The sequence below is a fragment of the Notamacropus eugenii genome, chromosome 2 (genome assembly GCF_028372415.1).
Source record: "Notamacropus eugenii isolate mMacEug1 chromosome 2, mMacEug1.pri_v2, whole genome shotgun sequence".
In the NCBI taxonomy this organism is placed as follows: Eukaryota; Metazoa; Chordata; class Mammalia; order Diprotodontia; family Macropodidae; genus Notamacropus; species Notamacropus eugenii.
In genome coordinates, this window is record NC_092873.1 from 386,654,536 (window position 1) to 386,680,573 (window position 26,038).

Sequence of the window (26,038 nt, forward strand, 5' to 3'; positions counted from 1 at the left end):
TACTTATGAGCATATGACTTGTAAAATGAGTCTTTCTGGTTAAAAACTTAATATTTACCAAGGTAAACATGTGGCATGAAAGGTAGGGTTAAGAATGCTTTTATCAATTGTCATTGATAGCATTATCATTTAACTCCCTATGATGTTAGCAAACTATTACATTGATATATTTAAGAAATTCAAATACCAACTGAAAAATCAAAAGCTAAATATTTTACAATACCATAAGAGCTAGAATTCTTAAAACCTTTTAAATTTCTGAAAAACTTTTAAATTACCTATGTAATCATTTGATATAGTTGCTTTCTTTAAAAATTTTACTCCTTTTTTTTACTGCACCTATTTAGAACTCCAAATTTTTTCAGCTAATTCCAATTGAATTTCCCCTTTAGGAGGAGTAAAGACTGATAAGGATCTAACCCTTAAATGATGACATAGGCAACAATACTTTTTGCGCCTTTATTACACAAATGAATTTACTAAAAAGTTGCAAATTTTATTCCAATTGGAGCAAAAGATATGGAATGAGATGGGTAAATATATTAAGCAAATAATTTTAAATTGTATACAAAGAACAGGACATATCAAATGAGTTGTCTGTAGTAAAACATGTTTGCACTTCAGGGCATTCTTAATAGATGATAATTCCAAATTAAATGATAAACCTAAGTAAAATTGGACTTCCCTTTAAGGTAACATAAAGTAGTCCGTAAATTACTCTCCTCAAAGATAACTGATGGCAGTGAAGTTCTATTCTTTAAAAGAAAACGGAAGTTGTTTCTGACAATCTTACTAATTAATAGATTTACATATTATATATATATATATAATTACTTCCATATCATTCTAAAAAATTTTAGAACCTTATGTTACTCAAGAATATAACTATAAGCGGGCAGATGACAAGTCCAAATACCCATCTAGCCAGCTGTTCAGGATATGGGAATGACTATAATCTTAGAGTGAAAACAGTAAGAGATTCTAAGGTATTGCAGCAAAAAAAATCATTATCAAAAGCATAGCTTAACTTGCCCTCATTAGAGAGATTTGCTATGAAAGGAAGAAACAGGGACATGCTTGTAACAGTATCAATACTGGTCCTTTAGGCCTAAGCCTAAGGACACAGAATGATTAAAGACAAGTATTATATGACAAAGTATCCTTAGTTTCCTTTCATTTCATTTAAGAAACAGTATAAGAAGTCAAGTGTATGACAGGCCAAGCTCAGAATTAGCCACATAAAAAGATTTCATGCATGGGAAACTGAGTCAAGAGGGTCCTGCCTTAGACTTCCCAAGGCTGCTCCCCACCCCCAACCTTTTTCCAGGGACAGATATTAACTGGCTATAGATCACAGAACTTCATATCATTGAGCGCCTAGTATTTTTCTTGAAGTGGTAAAACCTTGGTTCAAGGACACGACAAACCTAAAAATGAAGATAAAAAAGAAAAATACTGGTCCCAAAAGGCTTCACCTTAAACAGGCAAAGTCTCACTATTCACAATATGGCTAGACACAATTGTTATCAATTGCTCTTATGTCATTGCAATAAATTACCTAACAAATAAAAAATTGTAAGTCCATCTTTTAAAAAAAAGATTTTAAATAGCATTCTTTTCTTCTATTATTTCCTTTTTTCAAGTACAACTTAAAACTCATTCTGATTTGAAAGGTGAACATCAGACTTTAACAAAGCAATCACATTACATAAATTTATATAGAGAGTGAATATATAATAATTCCCTCAAAAAGAATCTCTTGTAATACCCTGGTTAATTGTTTTTAGTCTCCAGACTAGCAGTTATCAATCTTCTAAGGTACTGCATACTAACCTCTAAAACAAAATAAAATCTTTGAGACTGGGGTCTGTTAATACAAAGTTGGTTAAAGATATAACTTCAGTATAGGCCATTCAAGATATGACTTAATAATTGACATAAAACAGTTGTATAACATAACAAATTCTTAATTACTTCCTCCCTTTCATCAAAGAATGTTTGCTGTGGGGTAATGGAGATCCTGTTCCCTAAATAAATAAATCTAAAAATTCTTTCACAGGGGTGATAAGGTGTTTATGATCTTTCTAAAGAAACTTGGCAGGGTAGCAAATAAGATTTTTTAATAAGGTCTTTCTCTCACTCTACTTTTGTTTTTGTGAAAAGTAAGCAATCACTATTCTTCCCTTTTAATACATATAACCAATTAAATGCTTCATGGATTTTAATATATTGACAATATCCTCTAATAATTCAATATCCCACAGTATCCAAATTAAAAGGCATGAAATTCTCCAATGAAGTAATATTACCATTCCCTTAAAAGCATTTCTCAATCAATGGTTTCCAAGAGTTTACAATATTGGAAAATTTAGAAATATGATAATAATATTCATAACACCACAAATTTAAAACATGAAACAAAACTCCATACTAATCAAATGATCTTAATTCAATCAATTACATGGACAAATTATATTTATACAGAAAATCATTCATCCTTCCATAAGTGGCTTTTAAATTCACGATCCTCATAGTTTGGAAGAGGAATTTAATTAAAGACCCAGTTAGCAAAACTATAAAATATGCATATCCCAAATGAGATCATATAAGACAAATGAATCTCACTGTAAAATTACTAGAAAATACCTATAAGGCTTTACCAATTTATATTTACAACTGTTATTATTAGATCAGTTTAAAAAATGCATTAGAGGTAATTGTTTTAAAATTCCTTACTATATTTAAAGAGTTTAAAGATTGTAGAACTCTTTGTTTCCCAAATGAGGGCATCTTCAAGAGATTTCTGTCATATCAAACTCACAATAAAATATTATTAATACCTATTGCATTACTAAATCAACCATTTAAAACAATTTTAACTATTCTTTTAACAATTGAATCTATAACCCCAGAGAATCCAGACTAAAAAGAATTTACCATTTTAACAATATTTCTAATATAATATATTATCAAGTTAATATAAAGTATTATCTTTATCCACATGACAGATGGATAAATTGAGGTAACTTTTCTTAAGGTCACACAATTAACAAATTTCCTAATGTGGGAATTTCCCCAACACTTTGTCTTAATGCCAAAATAGTAGAATAAATTCTAGCTTATCATACATGTCTTATTAGGAGAGATATAACTCAGTTAAAATGAGACCAGAATAAGTTGAATTACACCTGGGTCCATTTTCCCCAGTGGTATCACACAGAATCTCAATTTTACAATGGCCATTTTGTATTATGGGACCCACTATTTCCAGTTAATCCATAGCCAAAGACCTAAAAGTGGCAATCTACTAAGTTCCATTCTATTCCAATTATCTCAAAAGGCAAGCACACTTAAGAACACATTTTAATTTAATTCAGATCTGGGTTTTATTATTACCAATGGCAACATTTAAAGTCTCAGAGAGAACCAATTGCTATTAGTTTACTTCTACTTCTTTATAAATTTTCTCTATTTACTTTAAATGAAAGTTCAATTTGTATTACTGAAGTTTCCATAAAATAAATACATTTAAGTTTCTCACACCTCCAGTGATCTTAAAAATCACACCTTTTTCATTCCCTTCATAGTCTTCTCTTAAACCTTTTATTTTGCTCACTCCCTAAATTCTCCTTCATATTCCCATTGTATTCCAGACTACTCATAACTCTTTAATCTTTACTTCACTTAATTCCTCCCCTTTAAGTTTAGCATACCTTATTAAGCAAAACCAGTGACTTACAAAAGACTTTTATTCTTAAAGTGCAATATTGACAGTATACATCTAATAATTAAACTGTTGAATTATGGTTAATAGGTTACAGTTCTGTTATTCTTAAAGAAATGGAAGTACTGGGGGGCGGAGCCAAGATGGCGGAGTGAAAGCAACGACTCACCTAAGCTCCTGGACAAATTCCTCTGGATACCTCTGAAAGGAGAATCTGACCAAACTTTGGAGGTGCGGAATCCAGTGGGTGACAGACTTTGATGGATTCGGAGCCCAGGTTAGACTGGAAGGTCCGCGGGAAGGATCTGTTCCGTGGGGGTGAGCCCCAGCGCACAGCACAGCCCGGTCAGCGCAGCAGGGCGGAAGGGACCTGAGAAGCTCAAGAGTGGCGGGCAAAACCAGTGGAGCAGGAGACTAGCCAAACCGAGCCGGTGAGAGCCGCTGAGCGCCAGATATCAGTGCAGCAGCCCTTGAAACCTTCAGCCTGAAGACTAAACTTCGGTAAGTCACCTACTTGAACTTCCGGGAGCCAGGATGGTGGAGTGATCAGTAAATGCTCTCTCCTCCCCCCGATGACCATGAAAGAACCATAAAATATTTCCCCAGAAAAATCCTGGATCAGCGGGAACAGCAGAAGGGGGCAAATAGTCTCATAACACCAGAGGCTAGGAAAATAGCAAAGGGGGATTCTTCCTACTGTGGCGGAGGCAATCCGGAAGGACAGAGGACCCAGGGCAGAGAAAATTCGCACTGAGACCCAGGCAAGCCTCAGCGCCAGGAGACGAGCCCCAGGAGGGGTGGGAACACGCATTAGCATCTAGGCGTGCCTCAGCCCTCCAAGGGAAAAGGGAAGACAATAGGGAAGCTGGGATCACCATCCCCTGACCTTGCCTTTGCCTCAGGTCAGCTGAGGAGATCTCCTATGACCAGACCACCCCTCCCACACACTTAACAAGCTAACCCCAGGGTTGATCTGGGAAACAAAAAACAAAAACCTGTTTTTAGCTTCTTCACACATCAGCTCAACACAAAGTTCTGTACCTTCTGACTGAAAGAACCAGAAGCTACAACACTCAGCCAACATCATGAATCGGAAAAAGCAGACAAAAAGTGAAAAAACCATAGAATCTTTCTATGGGGATAAGGACCAAAACACAAACACCAAAGAGGTCAGAGCTGAGACTGTACTTCCATCTGAAACTTCAGAAGGGACTATGAATTTCTCGCAAGCACAACTAGATTACCTGGACAGCTGAAGAAGGGAATAGAAGAAAAACTGGCCAATGATTTGAAAATTATAAAAAAAGAATTCACTGATGAGAACATCACTTTGAAAAGGAAAATTGAACAAATGGAAAAGGAAGTTCAAAAATTAACTGGAGAAAATAATTCCCTAAAAGGAAGAGTTAATCAAACGGAAAAGGAAACCCAAAACCTAATTGGGAAAATTGATCAAATGGAAGAGGAAACACAAAACCTAACTGGGAAAATTGGTCGAATGGAAAAAGAAGTACAAAAATTAAATGGAGAAAATAGCTCCTTAAAGGGAAAAATTGGTCAGATGGAAAAGGAGATGCAAAAGTTAACTGAAGGAAACAATACGATGAAGATTAGAATTGGGCAAGTAGAAACTAATGACTCAATGAGGCAACAAGAATCAGTCAAACAAAATCTAAAGAATGAAAAGATAGAAGAAAATGTAAAATATTTAATTGGAAAAACAACTGACCTGGAAAATAGATCCAGGAGAGAAAATTTAAGAATTATTGGCCTGCCAGAAACCCATGATGAAGAAAAGAGTCTGGACAATATCTTCCAGGAAATCATCAAGGAAAACTGCCCAGAAGTACTAGACTCAGAGGGCAAAATAGTCATCGAAAGAATCCACCGTTCCCCTCCCGAAAGGGATCCCAAACTCAAAACCCCAAGAAATATCGTTGCCAAATTCCAGAGCTATCAAGTGAAGGAGAAAATACTACAAGCAGCCAGAAAGAAACAATTCAAATATCAAGGACATACAGTCAGGATCACACAGGACCTTGCAGCTTCTACATTAAAAGATCGAAAGAATTGGAACCCAATATTCCGTAAGGCAAAGGAGTTGGGACTTCAACCAAGGATCAACTACCCAGCAAAGTTCAGCATAACATTTCAGGCAAGGAGAAAGTCATTCAACGAAATAAGGGAATTCCAGAGCTTCCTGACCAAAACACCAGAACTCAATAGACAATTTGATCTTCAGATGCAGATCTCAAGAGAATCATAAAAAGGTAAACAGGGGGGAAAAAACAAAAACAAAAACTTGCTACTCAATTAGGGCAAACTGTTTACCTCCCTATAAGGGAAGATGATACCTGTAAATCTTGAGAACTGTGCAGCTATTATGATAAAAGGGATATACGTAGAGGGAACGGGTATAAAGTAAATGATGTCATGTCAAAAATATGATTTAAGTATGAGGAGGGATTGTAATAGGAGGTGTGAAAAGGAGGAAGCAGAAAATGGCAAATTACATCACAGGAAGAAGTACAAAACTATAGTAGAGGGAAGGAGGGGTGGGAGATGAGCATTGTTTGAGAGGTACTCTCATCTGATTTGTTTAAAGGAGGGAACAATAATCTTAAGTAGATAATCCTAACTAGCTATATAAGGTAGTAGGAGGGGAAGGGGGAAGAAAGGGGAGGGAGGCTAAAAGGGAGGGAAGAAGCAATAAGAGTAAAGGGGAGTAAAAGGGAGGGGGGGCTAAAAGAAGGAGGGGAAGGCTGCAGGAGGAGGGGGAGAAAAGTGAATACTATTGAGGAGGGGAAGGGAGACGGGAGAGCTAAAAGCACAAATGGTGGGAAAGAGGATGGAGGGAAATACACAGATTGTAATTGTAACTGTGAATGTGAATGGAATGAACTCTCCCATAAAACGGAGACAGATAGCAGAATGGATTAAAAGCCATAATCCAACAATATGCTGCTTACAAGAAACACATTTGAAACGGGGGGATACACATAGGATAAAGGTCAAAGGATGGAGCAGAATATATTGTGCCTCAGCTCATGTAAGAAAGGCAGGAGTAGCAATCCTAATCTTAGACAAAGCAAAAGCAGAAATAGATCTAATCAAAAGGGATAAGGATGGAAACTATATCCTGCTAAAAGGCACCATAGACAATGAAGCAATATCATTACTAAACATGTACGCTCCAAGTGGTATAGCATCCAAATTCGTAGAGGAGAGGTTGGGGGAGTTGAAGGAAGAAATTGACAGCAAAACTCTACTAGTGGGGGACCTCAACCTCCCCCTCTCTGAACTTGATAAATCTAACCTCAAAATAAACAAGAAAGAGGTTAAGGAGGTAAATAAAACTCTGGATAAGGTAGATATGATAGAACTTTGGAGAAAATTAAATGGGAATAGAAAGGAATACACCTTTTTCTCAGCGGTACATGGAACATTTACAAAAATTGACCATGTACTAGGACATAAAAATCTCACAATCCAGTGCAGAAAGGTAGAGATAATCAATGCATCCTTCTCAGATCATAATGCATTAAAAATTACATGTAATAAAAGGCCATGGAAAGAGAAACCAAAAATCAATTGGAAACTAAATAATCTAATTCTAAAGAAGGGTTGGGTTAAAGAAGAAATCATAGAAACAATCAACAATTTCATTCAAGAGAATGACAATAGTGAGACAACATACCAAATCTTATGGGATACTGCAAAAGCAGTTATTAGGGGAAGTTTTATATCTTTGAATGCTTACATAAATAAAATAGAGAGAGAGGAGATCAATGACTTGGGCTTGCAGTTGAAAAAGCTAGAAAAAGAGCAAATTGAAAATCCCCAAGTAAATACCAAATTAGAAATACTGAAAACCAAAGGAGAGATTAATAAAATTGAAATTAAGAAAACTATTGAATTAATAAATAAAACCAATAGTTGGTTTTATGAAAAAACTAATAAAATTGATAAACCTTTGGTCAATCTGATTAAAAAAAAGAAAGAAGAAAATCAAATTACTAATATTAAAAATGAAAGGGGTGAACTCACCTCCAATGAGGAGGAAATTAAAACAATAATTAGAAACTACTTTGCCCAACTTTATGCCCACAAATTCGATAATCTAAACGAGATGGATGAATATTTTAAAAAATACAAATTGCCCAGATTAACAGAAGAGGAAGTTGAATACTTAAACAACCCCATCTCAGAAAAAGAAATTGAACAAGCCATCAATGAACTCCCTAGGAAAAAATCTCCAGGGCCAGATGGATTCACAAGTGAATTCTATCAAACATTTAAAGAACAGTTAATTCCAATACTACATACACTATTCTTGAAAATTGGGGAAGAAGGAGTCCTCCCAAATTCTTTCTATGATACAAATATGGTTTTGATACCCAAACCAGGAAGAGACAAAACAGAGAAAGAAAATTATAGACCAATTTCCCTAATGAATATAGATGCAAAAATTTTAAATAAGATTTTAGCAAAACGAATACAGCATCTTATCATGAGATTAATACATTATGATCAGGTAGGATTCATACCAGGACTACAGGGCTGGTTCAATATTAGGAAAACTATTAGCATTATCGATCACATCAACAACAAAGCCAAGAAAAACCACATGATTATCTCAATAGATGCAGAAAAAGCTTTTGACAAAATACAACACCCATTCCTACTAAAAACACTGGAGAACGTAGGAATAAAGGGAACTTTCCATAAAATAATAAGCAGTATCTATCTAAAACCTACAGCAAGCATTATATGCAATGGGGATAAGCTAGATGCATTCCCAATAAGATCAGGGGTGAAACAAGGATGTCCATTATCACCACTATTATTCAATATGGTACTAGAAATGTTAGCTGTAGCAATTAGACAAGATGAAGATATTGAAGGAATAAGAATAGCCAAAGAAGAAACTAAGTTATCACTCTTTGAAGATGATATGATGATCTACTTAGAGAATCCCAGAGATTCAAGTAAAAAATTACTTGAAATAATAAACAACTTTGGCAAAGTTGCAGGTTACAAAATAAACCCACACAAATCTTCTGCATTCCTATATATTAGCAACAAAGTCCAACATCAAGAGATAGAAAGAGAAATCCCATTTAAAGCTAGGGTAGACAGTATAAAATACTTAGGAGTTTACCTGCCCAAACAAACCCAGGGATTATATGAACACAATTACAAGACACTTTTTGCACAAATAAAGTCAGATTTAAGTAAGTGGAAAAACATTAGTTGCTCATGGGTAGGTCGTGCTAATATAATAAAAATGACAATTCTACTTAAATTAATTTACTTATTTAGTGCCATACCAATTAAACTATCAGACAATTATTTTCTAGAGCTGGATAAAATAATATCAAAATTCATTTGGAAACACAAAAGGTCCAGAATATCAAAGGGACTAATGAAAAGAAATGCTTGGGAAGGTGGCCTAGCGCTACCAGACCTCAAACTGTACTATAAAGCAGCAATTATCAAAACCACTTGGCATTGGCTAAGAAACTGAGAGGTAGACAAGTGGAATAGACTTGGCACTCAAGATGCAGTAGGCAAGGAATATAGCAACCTTCTGTTTGATAAACCCAAGGACCCCAGCTTCTGGGATAAGAACTCACTGTTTAACAAAAATTGCTGGGAAAACTGGATAACAGTGTGGTGGAAATTAGGCATAGACCCATACCTGACACCGTACACAAGAATAAAGTCCAAATGGGTACATGATTTAGGTATAAAGATTGATACCATGAATAAACTGGAGAAGCAAAGAATAGTGTATTTATCAGATCTACGGAGAAGGGAAGAATTTTTTACTAAAGGAGAGATAGAAAGCATTATGAAATGCAAAATGGATAACTTTGATTACATTAAACTGAGAAGTTTTTGCACAACCAAACCCAATGCAACCAAAATCCGGAGGGATGTAGTAAATTGGGAAAGAATTTTTACAGCTAAGCTCGGGGATGAAGGCCTCATTTCTAGAATATATAGAGAACTGACTCAAATGTATAATCATACAAGTCATTCCCCAATTGATAAATGGTCAAAGGATATGAACAGGCAATTTTCAGAGGAAGAAATTAAAGCTATCTATAATCATATGAAAAAATGCTCTAAATCACTATTGATTAGAGAGATGCAAATCAAAACAACTCTGAGGTACCACATCACACCTATTAGATTGGCAAACATGACAGAACAAGAAAATGATAGATTCTGGAGAGGATGTGGGAGAGTTGGAACACTAATTCATTGTTGGTGGAGCTGCGAGCGCATCCAACCATTCTGGAGAGCAATTTGGAACTATGCCCAAAGGGCTACAAAAATGTGCATACCCTTTGACCCAGCAATATCGCTACTAGGACTGTATCCCCAAGAGATCATAAAAATGGGAAAGGGTCCCACATGTACAAAAATATTTAGAGCAGCACTCTATGTAGTTGCCAAAAACTGGAAGTCAAGGGGATGTCCATCAATTGGGGAATGGCTGAATAAATTATGGTATATGAATGTAATGGAGTACTATTGTGCCATAAGAAATGATGAACAAGAAGACTTCAGAGAGGCCTGGAAGGACTTATATGACCTGATGCTGAGTGAAAGGAGCAGAACCAGGAGAACTTTGTGCACAGCAATGACCACAGTGTGTGAAAGTTTTTTCTGGTAGACTTGGAATTTCGTAATAACGCAAGAACTTCTTAAAAAAAAAAAAATCCCAATGGTGGTTCTCAAGGCAAAATGCCTTCCACACTCAGAGAAAGAAATATGGAAGTCATTCACAAAATGTAGCAGATCATGTTTGTGTGTGTGTAAGTTTTTGTGTATCATGTTTTGATTTGTTGTATGATTTCTTTCATTTATTTTAGTCTGACTACATAGCATGACTATAGTTAAAATACACTCAATAGGAAAGTATATGTAGAACCTATACAGAATTGTATGCAGTCGTGGGGAGGGAGGGGGGTAGTGGGGGGTTGGTGTGAGGGGGATAAAATCTCAATTGTATGGCAGTGATTGTTAAACATTAAAAAATAAAAAAATATATATATATAAAAAAAGAAATGGAAGTACCCACAAAACAGAAAGGTCTTTCCTTCTAAGATCCATGCCCACAATATTATTATTTTTTAAATAAATTAATTTGTTTTCGGTTTTCAGTAATCACTTCCATAAATCTTAAATTTTCTCCCTCTCCTTTCCCACTCCCTCCCTAAGGCAGCATGCAATCTTATATGGGTTCTACACATACATTCTTATTAAACACATTTTCACATAGTCATTTTGCATAGAAGAATAAAAAGAATGGGAGAAACCATGAGAGAAACCAAACCAAACCAAAATATAGCGCAAGAGGAAATAGTCTGCTTCATTCTGCCTTCAATTCCGTAGTTCTTTCTCTGGGTGTGGATGACATTTTGTCTCAGGAGTTCTTTGGGAATGTTTTAGGTCCTTGCATTTTTGTGAAGGGCTAAGTCTGTCAGAACCAGTCCTCGCACAATGTATATGCCCACAATATTCTAAAAGCAATCAATAAAATATCAGAGATAGACACCGTTGTAGATACTCAGACAACTGACAAATAAACAGACAACAACGAGAGATGGGGAGGGGGGGGGGGGTGTCAGTATTTCCTTATTGGCAAGGTTGTAGTTACCAGCCTTCTGAATATTCACTTCTACTGATAATTTACCACCTCTGTTCAAGAAAATTTTTTACTAGTTCAATTTAACTAAATGCCACTGACCATCTTTACATATTCCCTTACTAGTTTGGTTGCTGAAGACCATTTTCTCTATCTCTCTCTCTATCTGTCTCTTTCTGCCTGTCTCTCTCTCTGTTTCTCTGCCTTCTCTCTCTTTCACATACACAGACACATATCTCATTTTGGCAATAAATTTGGTTTAATTTGATGTTCTAATGGATCATCAACTAAAGTCCAGTTTGATCAGAACCAAAGTTTTCAAATATGCCAGACTGGAAAGACACCAAAAGCACTATTGAAGATTAGTGTTTGGTTTCTGTAAATCTCTCAGTCCCTACTAGTAGTCATAATGCCAAGGACTTTGCGTTCAACTTTCGTTGTCCTTCTATCCTATTTCAAGGGATCTTCTTTAACAGAACACATTCTATTAAAAGCCATCTATAGGAACCCAGCCCAAGCTTTTTCTATCTATCTATCTATCTATCTATTTATCTATCTATCTATCTATCTATCTATCTATCTATCTAATTAATTTCCAAATTCAAAACATGTAGCTATTAATACAAACACTCAAAACAGACATAAACTATACAACATTTACCCTCTCACCCAGGAAAGATCTGACTGTTGTGAATAGGGAGAGAGCCTATCCATAGCCATGAGTTCCTAACAGAAACTATCCCTTTGTGGGAAATTGTTCCATGTGGACCCAATAGAATAGGGGGAACTTTTGATAAGGATCTTGGGGGAAGCTCTTATTCCTTATCCCACTGCTGTCACCAAACTGTCACAGGTAAAACTGAACAAAAGGATAAACTGAAGCAATTCTCTGAGCAAGATAACATTTACTAACAGAGGCATACTTCTGTTAATAAAGGGGGCAAAGGCTTGCCTCCATTTATACTAAGACCCTACGCAGACAGACAGCTTTGGGAATACAGAACAAAGAGCAGAAGAGGGTAGATGACATAATAGGGTTGAGGGCAACATGATTGGTTACAGATCTAAGGTACAGGGAACAACATGATTAGTTGGAAGTTTGGTGATGGGGGTTAGCAATGACTCCCTCTTTCCTGAGACTAACAAGTGCTCATTGTTTGATTCCAGGTGCAAGATAGTGAGGAGATTTTTGGACAGGAAGTAAGACATCCTCGAAGGATAGCTTGGTGGTACAAAGATATTAGACCTCACTCCCTTGTGTTCACACAACATCCCCCTAAGCTAAATTCCTTGAGGTAAAAATAGATCAGTGATTAGCAAGAGAGCTGAATTTTTAAACTTAACACATAAAAGGTCAGCTGAATTTGGAATCAAGTTCAGAGACAGAGAATCAAGTTCAGAGACAGAGATCCACGACTTAAGCAATTACAGGAGAAAAGCAATTAATCGCAAATAGGATCAATAAGAAAATGATTCAGAATTATCACCAGTTATTTCAAGATGTTCTCCAAAGTCTGTAGTATAGCCATTTTACAATAGGGACATGATGGAGACTGCCAGCTTCTCTAGTGTCAGATTCTTCAATCTGAAGTAGGGTTGGTATCATCCACCTTCTCTCTTGAAGATGGAAGCCAGAAGTTCCTGGAGCCTGAAAAGATTGGAGGGAACTAAAGAGACTCTTAAATTTAAAGAGATTGGACTGCTCCTCTTTCCCATTCTTGCCAACTCTATCTGCTCTTTACACAGGCTCAGAGCATTGAGTTCCATCAGTGAGGAGAGTCCCATATCAATGGGCTTTGGGATTGATGTTACACATATATGATAATTTGTTAAGCCATTCCTCAATCAACAAACAACTACTTTGTTTCCAATTCTTTGCTTTCTTTATGTTGTAAGGAAAAACTAGCCTAACCTTCATGAAGTAAATGTTGTGCTTATGGCACCCTACACCTTGGTGGAAAAAGTCTCAAAGGTCTTCCAGAAGACCTTTTAATTAACCACCTAGTGACTGTAGGTCCATTATAGGACAGTCTTGACCTAGGGGATGTGAAAAACTTAGTATAGGTAGCAGTGCAGGTTAAGAAAAACATCAGCAAAGACAATAAATAATCTAACAAGTCCAGATTATGGAGTAGAATGAAAACCAGAAATCCCAAGCTTTATCTTTTTGCTTCAGAAGGATTGTGTGGTGCCTGATGCTAAATCTTCACAGTTATCTCTTTGTCTCCCAAGATAATATAGTGATAATGAGTTGGAACAGTATAAGGAATATCAGGGCTAAAATATACATAATGACATCTCCATCCTCATCATGGATCAGGGTCACCTATAGTAAAATAATTATGCCCTCTTGCATGTAGCCTTTCTTGTCACCCAGATCAATACTGATACTTGCCCTGTACCCAAGGGTGTGCTAGAGCCAGTTCAGACTGGCTCATCAGAGCTGATTGTTAAATTTTCAGTGTGAACATTTACACTTTGAAAATAGGCAAATGCTACACATCAGAGCCTGATTTATTGTATTGTTCATTTCTAGATTTAAGAAAGTGATGAGGGAAATGTTAAACTTAAAAGTGTGTTAGAAAGAAAAGTACTCCTAATAGTTCCACCACTTGGCCATCCAAGCCCTACTTGAGAAGGAATTGCTCTCTGAAGATTAAGTGCTGCAGGAGAATCGAGGCAAAGGAATCACATCAGTTCCAGATTATAAGGAAATGTCTATTGTGGACACAGTACAGTTCATTCTACTAAGGCCCGCACTGCTGCTGATCATTCTATTGCTGTTGGGTCCTAAGTGTTACCTCCCTATAATAGGGCTAAATCCTATGCTAGCTGAATCCTCCTTGTCCCACCCTATGCTAGGGTGAGAGTTTCTCCAGGGACTGACAGTGCCCCTGAAGCATTAATTAATTTATGGAATTATTAAATAGGGACAGGCATGACTGGTTCTTTGGGTACTTGCCAGGAAAGACCATGATGACAGTGGAGAGTAATGTCTTGATCACACTTTAATAAGGCACAGAAGGTACAGGGACAAATGGCACAAGGGGGCAGACATAAAGTCAGACAGTATGAGGATAGGGATTGGATGGTGGAGGAAGACAGGCAGAATGGGGAAGAGAATGGAGAGGGGGAGAATCACTTAGGTAACCACAGATCAAAGTTGGGAGCCCTCAAGAAGCATGGACTCTTAGGGGATGAAAGAGTGTTTGGACAGGAGTGTTTAGGGTCTCATTTTACAGGGTTTTGGAGTAACTCTTTAGGGTTAATTCATTAACATATCTACATCACCTCAAAGTTATCAGGAATACTTTGGTGTCAGTTCATTAACATTAACATTTCTACATCATAATATTTAGTGTCTTGATGGTCTTACTACAGATGTCTGGCGCTTATCTGAGCCTTACATAGTATGGGCAGTTAGCAGAACCAAGAGGCCCTTACAGCAAGGCCTATTTGGCTTTCCCTAATTTAACATATAGTCTCAGGATGTGATTTTTAGTCAGTTTATGGTACATTTGGGCAACTAACTGTTATGTTCCTTTGATCTATAGGACTGTAAGTGACTTCACATTACCCTTTGCAATCTTACTTTCTGCTAGTGTTACTTTATTCTGGCTCCTTATAAACTTACTTACTATTCTAACTAGAAGAGGGAGTGTTTAGGTACCAGAACAAGATACAGTTTTAACACATCTCCTTATTATGCGTAGGTCCAAGCACAGCAACTTTCTCACTATGTCACTAAACCCCACTAAGTATGCCCCTGTGCCAAGCCAGACGCTGCTACAGTTACTACTGCTCAAGCTCTCTACAGCCTTTTACACTGTTAATTATCCTCTTCTCCTTGGTATTTTCTCTCTAAGTTTTTGGAGCATCATTCTCTCCTGGTTTTCCTCCTACCTGTCATGCTCCTTCTTTCTCAATCTCTTTCCCTGAATCCTCATCTGTGTCATACTCTCTAACTGTAGGTGTCCCATGGGGCTCTGCCCTGGGCTCTCTTCCTTCCTCCCGCTATACTTTTTTACTCGGTGATCTCATCAGCTTCTATGAATTTCGTTACCATCTCTACACTGATGATTCTCAAATCTACCTGTCTTGCCTTAGTCTTCTGTTGAATTCCAGTCTTAAATCTTCAACTTATATCTTATGTCTTCAACCTTCAGACAGCTTAAACTGGATGTCTAATAGATATGCAATCAAACTCAATATCTTTAAACTAACTCATTATTTTTAACTTAAACCTTCCCCATCCTCATTTCTTCCTTATTTCTCCCAGGCTCCCAGTTTTTCAACCTAGGTGTCATTCTCCTCTCTACTTTCTCTCACTCTCCATCCAATCAGTTGCCAAGGACTATTGATTTCACCTTTATAACATCTCTCACATATTCGCCCTTCCCTCCTCTGATACTGCTCCCACCCTATTGCAGCCCCTCATCACCTCACACTTAGACCACTTTAATAGCCTGCTGGTGGGTCTTCCTGTTGCAAGTCTCTCTCCCTTCCAATTCATCCTCCATTCACCTGCCAAAGAAATTTTCCTAAAGCATATGTCTGACCATGTTGTCCTCCTCCTACTCAACAAATTCTAGCATCCCCCACCGTCTTCAAGATCAACGCCTATTTGGCATTCAAAACCTAGACCTCCCTCTACTTCTCCAGTCTTCTTATTCTTTGTTCCAAGCCATGTACTCTCAAATTCAGTGACAGTGGCATCCTTACTGTTCCTTAAACAAGATCCTTCATCTCTCGGCATGAGGCATTTTCTCTAGCTTTCCATCATGCCTGTAATACTCGCTCTTCTCATCTCTACCTACTGACTTCCTTCAAGTTCCAACTAAAATCCCATATTCTACAGAAAGCTTTTTCCAACGCTTCTTAATTCTAATGCCTTCCCTTTTAAATTTATTTCCTATTTATCCCATATAAGGTTCACTTGTATATATTTGCTTGCTTATTGCCTCCTCCAATTAGATTATGAGATCCTTGAGGGCAGGGACTGTCTTTTGTCCTCTTAAAAAATATATTCCCAGAGCTTAATGCAGTGCCTGAATCATAGCAGGTGTTCAATAAATATTTATTGACTGAGAGACTGCTACTGCTCCTTTGTGCTTGGACCAAGCTATGCTCCTTTTGTACTAGGACCTGAATGCTGTTATCAAGAGTTAATGTTGCTCAACAAGCATTTATTTAACACTTACTCTGGGCTAAGACCTGAAGATAAAAAGAAAGGTTTTTAAAAATGATCCCTACTCTTAAGAAGTTCACATTTTATTGAAGGAGAAAACTCACAAAAAGTTACATATAAGATACATATAGCATAAATGGAAAGTAATCTCAGAGGGAAAAGACTAGTGGAGGATTAGGCACTGAGAGAAGATCTCCTATAGAAAATAGGATTCAAAGGGAGGGAGGGAGGGAGGTGGAGAAAACTTGGAACTCAAAATCTCATGGAAGTGAATGTGGAAAACTAAAAATTAATTAATTAACAAAAAATAAAGAAAATAAAAAGAAAATAGAATTTGAGCTGAATCTTGATGGAAGCCAGGAGGGTGAGGAAGGAAGGGCATTCCAGGTTTGGTAGAAAAACAGCAAAAAGGCATGGAGTCAGAGATAGAATTTCATATGTGAAAAATTGCAAGAAGGTCAGTGTTGTTAGATTGTAAAGTATATAGAGGGGAGTAAAGTGTAAAAAGACTGGAAATGTAGAAAGAGTTCTGGTTGTCAAAGCTAGCATCTTGGGGTCACTTCATTTATTTATGCTCAGCAAAAGAGATAAAAAGCAGAAAAGGTGGGTAGAGACTCATCTAGGCCATCATGTCTCTAGGTGCCATGTGTGACCAGTTGCTATTTCCACTGGGATAGGACAAAGTACGTTGAGTCTGCACTGGGACTCCTTCAACTGGGGAACCTCACCTACTTTTCTCTTCAAATTCCAGAGAGAAAAAGTTCTAGTTCACAGATCTGGAATAAAAGAGGAAGCTGTGTTTCCTTTTAGTCTCATGCAGCATTCTACCCCCTGGATTCAGCAAATGAAGTGGAGTACATTTGACACATTTGTCCATACATTCCATTTTGGAAAGATTTCTAGTGCCCTGGGGGAGACACAAGCTTCCTTTTATGTGTCTCACACAGTGCATTACACTAAGAAATCTCAACAAAGTCTACATGGCATAGTTCTTAATGGCTTCCTAGATGTCATGTAAAACCCCAAATCAGTTCATTTATTGTAATAGACAATCCTTGAAATAACAGTCTTTAGAAAGGCCCAGATCTATTTCACCTGATGGGCCTGGAGATCATAACAAATCTCTATTCCATTAAAATTGTTTGAGCTAAGTGGCCAGAAGCACAATAGCCCTGGAGTGAGTGGCTCCAGTCTTTGACCAGCTAACCTTCCTTTCCTCTGAATAACTCTTTACATACTTTAACCACAGGTCATATTCAAAGTAATTCTGAGCTAATTCTGTTGACTAATACCAAATATAAGATAGACTGATTCACTTAGGTTACTCTGGTTGTTTGGGTTCAGAATTGGAATGAAAGGAGACAATCATAGACCATCTAGCACTTAGCAATAGCAGGGAGATTTATATAATAGTGTGGAAAGGATATTTAGCAAGCACAGAGTACTTAATCAGTTAGATTTCTGATTCAGAATTTGCCATTGTTGAATATCAGTCAGAAGCTTGAGTTAATCCTCATGTTCTGGCTTTTGTATTAAGGCAGCTAGGAGGTGCAGTGGGTAGGTAGAGTGCTGGGCCTCATCTAGGAAGACCTGGGCTCAAATGTGCCTTAAGGATACTTACTAGCTGTGTGACCTTGGTAAAGTCCCTTGACCTCTGTCTGCCTCAGTTTTCTCATCTGTAAATGGGGATAATAATAGAAACTACCTCCCACAGTTACTGTGAAAATCAAATGAGATAATACTTATATAAAGCTCTTAGCACAGTGCCTAACACACAGTAGTCACTATGTAATTGCTAGTGCTTATTGTTGTGGTTGTATCTAGGTGACTTAGGAAGCTATGCCAGTCACTCTAGGGACCACTTCTAGCCTTCATGAGGTAGATGTTGTTCCTACAGCAACTTCTCACCATATACTTTTGAAGGTGATTTCTCATCCAGCTCAGTCATAGGACATGACATGTAACCTGATTGAATGTCACTTTATCAAATATGGTCCAGGTAAAGTAAGGTTGCAGCTTTAAAAAAAAAATTTAATTAATTAATTTAGTTTTAGTTTGCAACATTCACTTCCATAGGATTTTGAGTTTCAAATTTTCTCCCCCTTTCTCTCCTCCCCCCTTCCCAAGATGACATGCAATCTAATATAGGCTCTACTTATACATTCATATTAAACCTATTTTCACATTAGTCATGAAGTAAAGAAGAATTAGAACTAATGGGAGGAACAACAACAAAGAAGAAACAAATGAAAACAACAAAAGAAAAAGAGAGCAAATAGTATGCTTCCATCTGCATTCAGACTACAGAGTTCTTTTTTTCTGGATGTGGATAGCATTTTCCACTGTGAGTCTTCTGGAGTTGTCTTAGATCCTTGCATTGCTGAGAAGAGCCAACACAATGTGCTTGTTGCTGTGTACAGTGTTCTCCTGATTCTGCTCATTTCACTCAGCAACAGTTCATATAAGTCTTTTCAGGCTTTTCTGAAGTTCGCCTGCTCACCATCTCTTATAGCACAATAGTATTTCATTACATTTATATACCACAGCTTATTCAGTCATTCCCCAATTGGTGGACATCCCCTCAATTTCCAATTCTTGGCCACCACAAAAAGAGCTTCTGTAAATATTTTTGTGCATGTAGGTCCTTTTCCCATTTTTATGACCTCTTTGGGATACAGCTCTAGAAGTGGTATTGCTGGGTCAAAGGGTATACACAGTTTTATAGCCCTTTGGGCATAGTTCCAAATTGCTCTCCAGAATAGTTGGATTAGTTCACAACTCCATCATCAATGCATTAGTTTTTCAATTTTTCCATATCTTCTCCAGCATTTATCATTTTCTTGTTTTTTCATGTTAGCCAATCTGATAGGTGTGATGTGGTATCTCAAAGTTGTTTTGATTTGCATTTCTCTAATCAATACTGATTTAGAGCATGTTTTTATGTGACTATAAATAGCTTTAATTTCTCCCTCTGAAAACTGCCTGTTCATATCCTTTGACCATTTATAAATTGGAAAATGACTGGTATTCTTATAAATTTGACACAGTTCTCTATATAGTTTAGAAATGAGACCTTTTTCAGAGACACTGATTGTAAAAATTCTTTCCCAATTTTCTGCTTCTTTCTTAATCTTGGTTGCATTGTCTTTGTTCATGCAAAAACTTTTCAATTTAATGTAATCAAAATTATACATTTTGCATTTCATAATGTTCTCTATCTCTTGTTTGCTAATAATTCCATTATAATAATTCCATTCTCCATAAATCTGACAAGCAAACTATTCCTTGCTCTCCCAGTTTGCTTTTTACTGTCAGCCTTTATATCTAAATTATATACTCATTTTGACATTATCTTGGTATACTGTGTAAGATCTTGGTCTTCTGCCATACTGTTTTCCAGTTTTCTCAGCAGTTTTTATTAAGTAGTGAGTTCTTATCCCAGAAACTGGAGTGCTTGGCTTTATCAAACAGTGGATTACTATAGTCATTGACTATTGTGTCTTGTGTACCTAACATATACCACTGATCCACCACTCTATTTCTTAACCAGGACTAAGTGGTTTTGATGACTGCTGCTTTACAATACAACTTAAGATCTGATATGGCTTAGTCACCTTCCCGCCATTTCTTTTCTTTAATTTCCTTGATATTCTGGATCGTTTGTTCTTCCAGATGAATTTTGTTATTATTTTTTCTAGCTCTATAAAATAATTTTTTGGTGGTTTGATTGGTATAGCACTGAATAATTTAGATAGAATTGTCATTTTTATTGTATTAACTCAGTCTATCCATAGCAACTGATATTTTTCCAATTACTTAGATTCGACTTTATTTGTGTGAAAAGTATCTTGTAATTGTGTTCATATAGTTTCTGGGTTTGTTTTGACAGGTAGATTCCCAAATATTTTATAAATGTCTACAGTAACTTTAAATGGCATTTCTCTTTCTATCTCTTGCTATTAGGCTTTGTTAGTAAAATATAGAAATGCAGGTGATTTATGTGGGTTTATTTTATATCCTGCAACTTTACTAAAGTTGTTTATTATTTCAAGTAGTTTTTTACTTGATTCTCTAGGATTCTCTAAGTATATCATCATATCATCTGCAAAGAGTGATAACTTTGTTTCTTCTTTGCCTATTCTACTTCCTTCAATTTCTTTTTCTTCCCTTATTGATAAAGCTAACATTTCTAGTACCATATTGAATAACAGCGGTGATAATAGACATCCTTGTTTCATCCTCCAATCTTATTGGAAATTCTTCTAGTTTATCCCCACTACATATAATGCTTGCTGATGGTTTAAAGTTGATGCTACTTATCATTTTAAGGAATACTCCATTTATTCCTATGTTCTCTAGTGTTTTTAATGGGAATAGGTGTTGTATTTTGTCAAAAGTTTTTTCTCCATCTATTAAGATAATTATATGTTTTCTTTTAGTTTTGTTGTTGATATGGCCAATTACACTGATAGCTTTCTTAATATTAAAGCCCTACATTCCTGGTATACTTGGTCATAATGTACTATTCTCATGATAAGATGCTGTAATCTTTTTGTTAATATTGTCTTTAAAATTTTTCCATCTATATTCATTAGAGAAATTGGTCTATAATTTTCTTTCTCTGTTTTGACTCTTCCCAGTTTAGGGAACCATATTTGTATCATAAAAAGAATTTGGTAGGACCCCTTCTCTGCCTATTTTTTCAAACAGTCTGTATAGTATTGGAATTAATTGTTCTTGAAATGTTTGATAGAATTCACTTGTAAATCCATCTGGCTCTGCACATTTTTTTCCTGTGGAGTTCATTGATGGCTTGTTGGTAAGTTTACATCTTGACTTTTATATGGTATATTAACTATCCTTCCCAGCTTGGGTTATTTGCAAACTCAATAAGCTCACCATTTGATACATTGTCTCTTGATGGTCTTTTCCTTTTCCTTTCAATATAAAAGAGATCCTCTTCTGAATTCTGTTTCTTCTATTATTCACCTTTGTCACCCTAAAACCAATACAAACCATTTGAGTGAAGTGGTATAGGAGGAGGAAGGGTTGAATATTTAATCTTTCCCCTAAGAAAAGAGAGCTTGGAATTCAAGTGACACATCTCTAATCTTAGCCTGGGATAGTTTCTTCAGGAAGAATAATTGTTAACACATATGTTGTGAATTCTCTACAGTATTTAGGGAGGCATTATGGTACTGTGGGAGGAAAGAACATGGACTCCTAGTATTTTCTAAGTAAACCATAATGTTATCAACAAATAGGGATAATTTTATCTCCACCCACCTATTTTCACATCTTTGACATCTTTCTCTTGCTTTCCTAGTGTTATTGCTAGCATCTTTAGAACAATAGGGAAGAAGAGCATTCTTGCTTTACTCTTATATCTATTAGGAAAGCTTCTAGTGTATTCCCATTGCATAAGATGCTTCCTTTTGATTTTATGTGGATGCTTTTTATGATATTAAAAGGTCTTTCTCTGCCTCTACTCTGTAGGGTTTTTTGGCATAAGTTAGTAGTAAAAATTTATCATAAATTAGTGTTATATTTTGTCAGAGTTTTCTTCTGCATTCATTGAGATAATGATATGCTTTTATATGTTTTTCTTTTTAATATGAGTAACTATATTGATTGTTTTTTAGTGACAAACAGTCTTTGCATCCCTGGTATAAATCCAACTTAGTCATAATAAATGATTTTTGTATAAATTACAATTGTTTATTTGACAAGATTTTATTTAAAAATTCAGAATCAATATTCATAAATGATATTATTCCATAGCTCTTTTTGGCTTTATTATTCTCTGAATATAAGGAGTATTTTGTTTCATAAAAGGTGTCTAATATAGTTCTTTCTCAGTTTTCGAGAATAATTTGTGTAATATTAGTACTAATTGTTTGAAAGAATTCTCCTATGAATCCTTCAGGACCAGAAATTATTTTTCCTTTGGTAGCACCTTTATAATTAATTTTATTTCCTTCCCTGAGGTTGGATTGTTTAAGATCTCTTTTTGGTCTTTTGTCATTTTGTGTATTTTGTATTTTTGAATGTATTCCTTTATATATCTTATATTCTTAATTTTGTTAGCACATAACTTTATATTGTAGGTTCTAATTGCTCACATCTTTTAATTGCTTTGTAAACCTGTCCCCCAACTGATCTGTCACATGACAAACTATGTATAATCACTACAGCAAGTGCTCAGTGCAAAGAATGAATCCCATGAAGTTTCTACATTATTCAAATTCACACCACATATTTCCACTGGGTTGAAACCAATTACCATATTTATAGCTCTGAATGGTGCAAATGCAAACACATGTGACCACTTTATGGAATGCATTATTTGCACTAATTTAGGTTTAACTATACTGACTTTTACTACTTCTGTGCTGACATTTGCTGCAAAATGTTACTTGTGTCCACTATTAGAACTAATCCCTAAACTGAAATCAGAAGGTTAGATTCTGGGAATGAGAGAATGGTTCATTGATCCTTTCTTTTTGAGAAGCAATGAAATACAATGGAAAATATATCAGGCTGGGAATCTGAAGTCTTTGTTTCTAGTCCTGGATCTATGAATTTGGGCCTTAGTTTCCTCATCTGTAAAAATGGGATAATAATGTGTCCTTCTTACCCTCTAATGTACCATAAGGGGTTGATATGAGAATCTAATGAGCTCATGTATGTGAAAGTACATTGAAACCATAAAGCACTACCTCCAAGTCACTGAGAGCTCTGGAAGAGAGCCATGAGAATTGTGGGAGTAAGTAGGGGCCATCTCCAGTTGTCCTGATCTATATCTTACCTCTGGACCTAGATGGCTCCAGAGGGAAAAGAAGGCAGATGATTTTGCACAGCCCTCCCTCACTTAAATACAATTCACTTGCAAGCCATGCCATCTTCTTCTGGATGTCCTGGTCCTCTTCAGGAATGAGGGACAAAGAACAACAACCACAACCACCCCAGCTAGCAGAACTGATAAATAGTGATGGAACTATTTGCCAAAAGTTCTAGAATATCCATCTTCTGTTCATCACCCTTTCCCCCTTATCCTGCCCCCTCTACAAACACACACATTTCTTCACGTTGTAAGGTACTGAATATCAAGTAAAGCCCTAATGGAGACAAAACAGCCAAACAACCAAACAAACAAACCATGGGCTTTTGTCTATCTGACTTCCAATATAAAAAGGGCAATTTCTTGGACTTTCTTCTCTTATTTCTGACCTTTCTCATTTCTGTTTTTAAATTTTTTTAGACACATTTAACCTAATTGATTCATTCTTTTCTCATCTGCCATCCAGTTTTCTGGCATGTGACATACTTTGTGACAGAGGTAGTCTCTATGTAATTCCAACTCCTAACTATATAAAGAAGTGTCTCCAGCATCATCCCAACTCTCACTGCTATCTTTGTAAATATTGTTAAAGTCTATGCTGTAATAGGGGTTTTTTAATGCACTTGATCAATACGCCAAAGATAAAAACTCTTCCCCAACAGTAGAGAAAAGCAAAAAGCTAAAATGCATCATTTTCAATACTGTGCTCAAAAGATGAGTTTTATACTTTGAGTGTCTCGAGAGGTAGGCAATTATCACACTCTATCAACTTGGGGGAAAGAAGAAAAGATAGAGGAAGTGATTTATTTAAAGTCACACCACAAAGTAGTAGTTGAGTCTGCTGAGCCTGCAGTTTCCCATTCTGGCTGGAGCCTCAAGACTTATTGTGATTGAAGACTTTATTTGTTATACAAAAATAGGTACTATAACCTGAAGGAGGTACTGTAATTCTGTGGATAGAGATGTAGCCACTGAGTCAGGAGTTTGGAGATTCAAGACTTGCTTCTGACCTGTTGTTGTTTATTCTTCATTTTTGAAGAGGACTGATGGCATCCCAATGTGATGGATGATGTCTTGTTTGCATGTGAATTGGATTGAAGTAAGGCAGAATTTCACAGTCTTCAGACTCACTCTTCCAGAGTCATCAGTCTGATGAAAGGACAAAAGTCAAGATGACTGGCTATGGCATGGGATGCAGTGGATGATCTTGGTCTCTTTGATATCTGACCAAGTTCTAAGTGCTCCATAGCATGTACATCAGCTGTCTTCATGACCCTTGGAACAAATTGTTCTCATCCCTTTGATCCACGGGGGGACGTCTTCCATGCTTGGGGTAGACACCCCTCTAACTCTCTGGTAGATTTGAGGCCCATGGGTTACCCTCAACCTAATTTAGCCCATCTGCTGAAATGATTTGCCAGGGTGTAGTTGCTGCACATGCAGTGTTGTGAAGTCACAGGTGAGAGCTGGATGGAGTAGGGGTGTATGGGATATACATGGAGGACCAGCACCTTGGATGTCAGGGCTTCCTTTTCAGGGCTTTTTATCCACTTTTTGTGTCCATCTTCTGACTTGCAGTGGTTATATGACCCCCTAATATTTCTCAGTGTTTTAGGAAATTCTCTAACACCATAAAGTTGAGAAAATTGAGTTGCTATTTGCCTCAGACTTCACTATTTAATGGCAGAGCCAACAATCGAATTTAAGTCTCTATATTCTCAATCCTATTCTCTTTTTAGTACTCCACACTTCCTCCTATACCACAACCCCTTAGTTATCTATACTGTACTAATCTGATCACTGGCTCATAATTGAAATTGGTCTGTTTGACAACTTATCTTCCTGACATATCCCCTAATTGGATTCTAACCTTGGCTTAGAGTCATCTTCTGACCTTCAGACTCTTGTGGCATTTTCACCTGCAGACTGAACTGGCTTCTCAGTCTATTGCTTCTGCCTTTAACTTTACTGATTCTAATGGCCTTTCATTCTCATTGATTTAGCTCTTCAGCTTTCTTTCCTTAACCACTTTATAAACCATGTCTCCACAATGTCTCACTCTATATATTCCACTCAATATTCTATTTGATTGTAAAAACAATAGAGTGTTAGCTTGTAGATGGCAGTACGCTCCCGCAAATTCTCCTGTGCATCCTGTATCAAACAAAAATGTTCTGATCTAGATTTGTTGCATTCTCCTCCTCCTCCTGCTTCTTCTTGTTTTATAATCCTGGTTTTATGCAATGGGTCCATTTGGGGGGTGGGGGAATTATTTCCTACTAGAAAAGGAAAGCATTAGACAAAATGGTATTTATATAGCACTTTAAGATTGGCAAAACATTTTACAAATATTATCTTATTTGATCCTCACAACAAGCCTGGGAGGTAAGTGCCATTATTATCCCCACTTTACAGAGGAGGAAACTGCCAACCATAATTATCTCAATACTCATATGCATAAAGCAGCTCTGGTCTCAGAAAGGGTCTGTTCAGATCCCAGAAGAGGAATAGGAAGTCTGCATATAATCAGTAGCTGAAGGGTAACAAACCAAGACTTCCTTCTAACTTGAAAAACTTTGTCAAAACAAAATATTGATAGTGCAAGTGGTCTCCCAATTTCTCTAA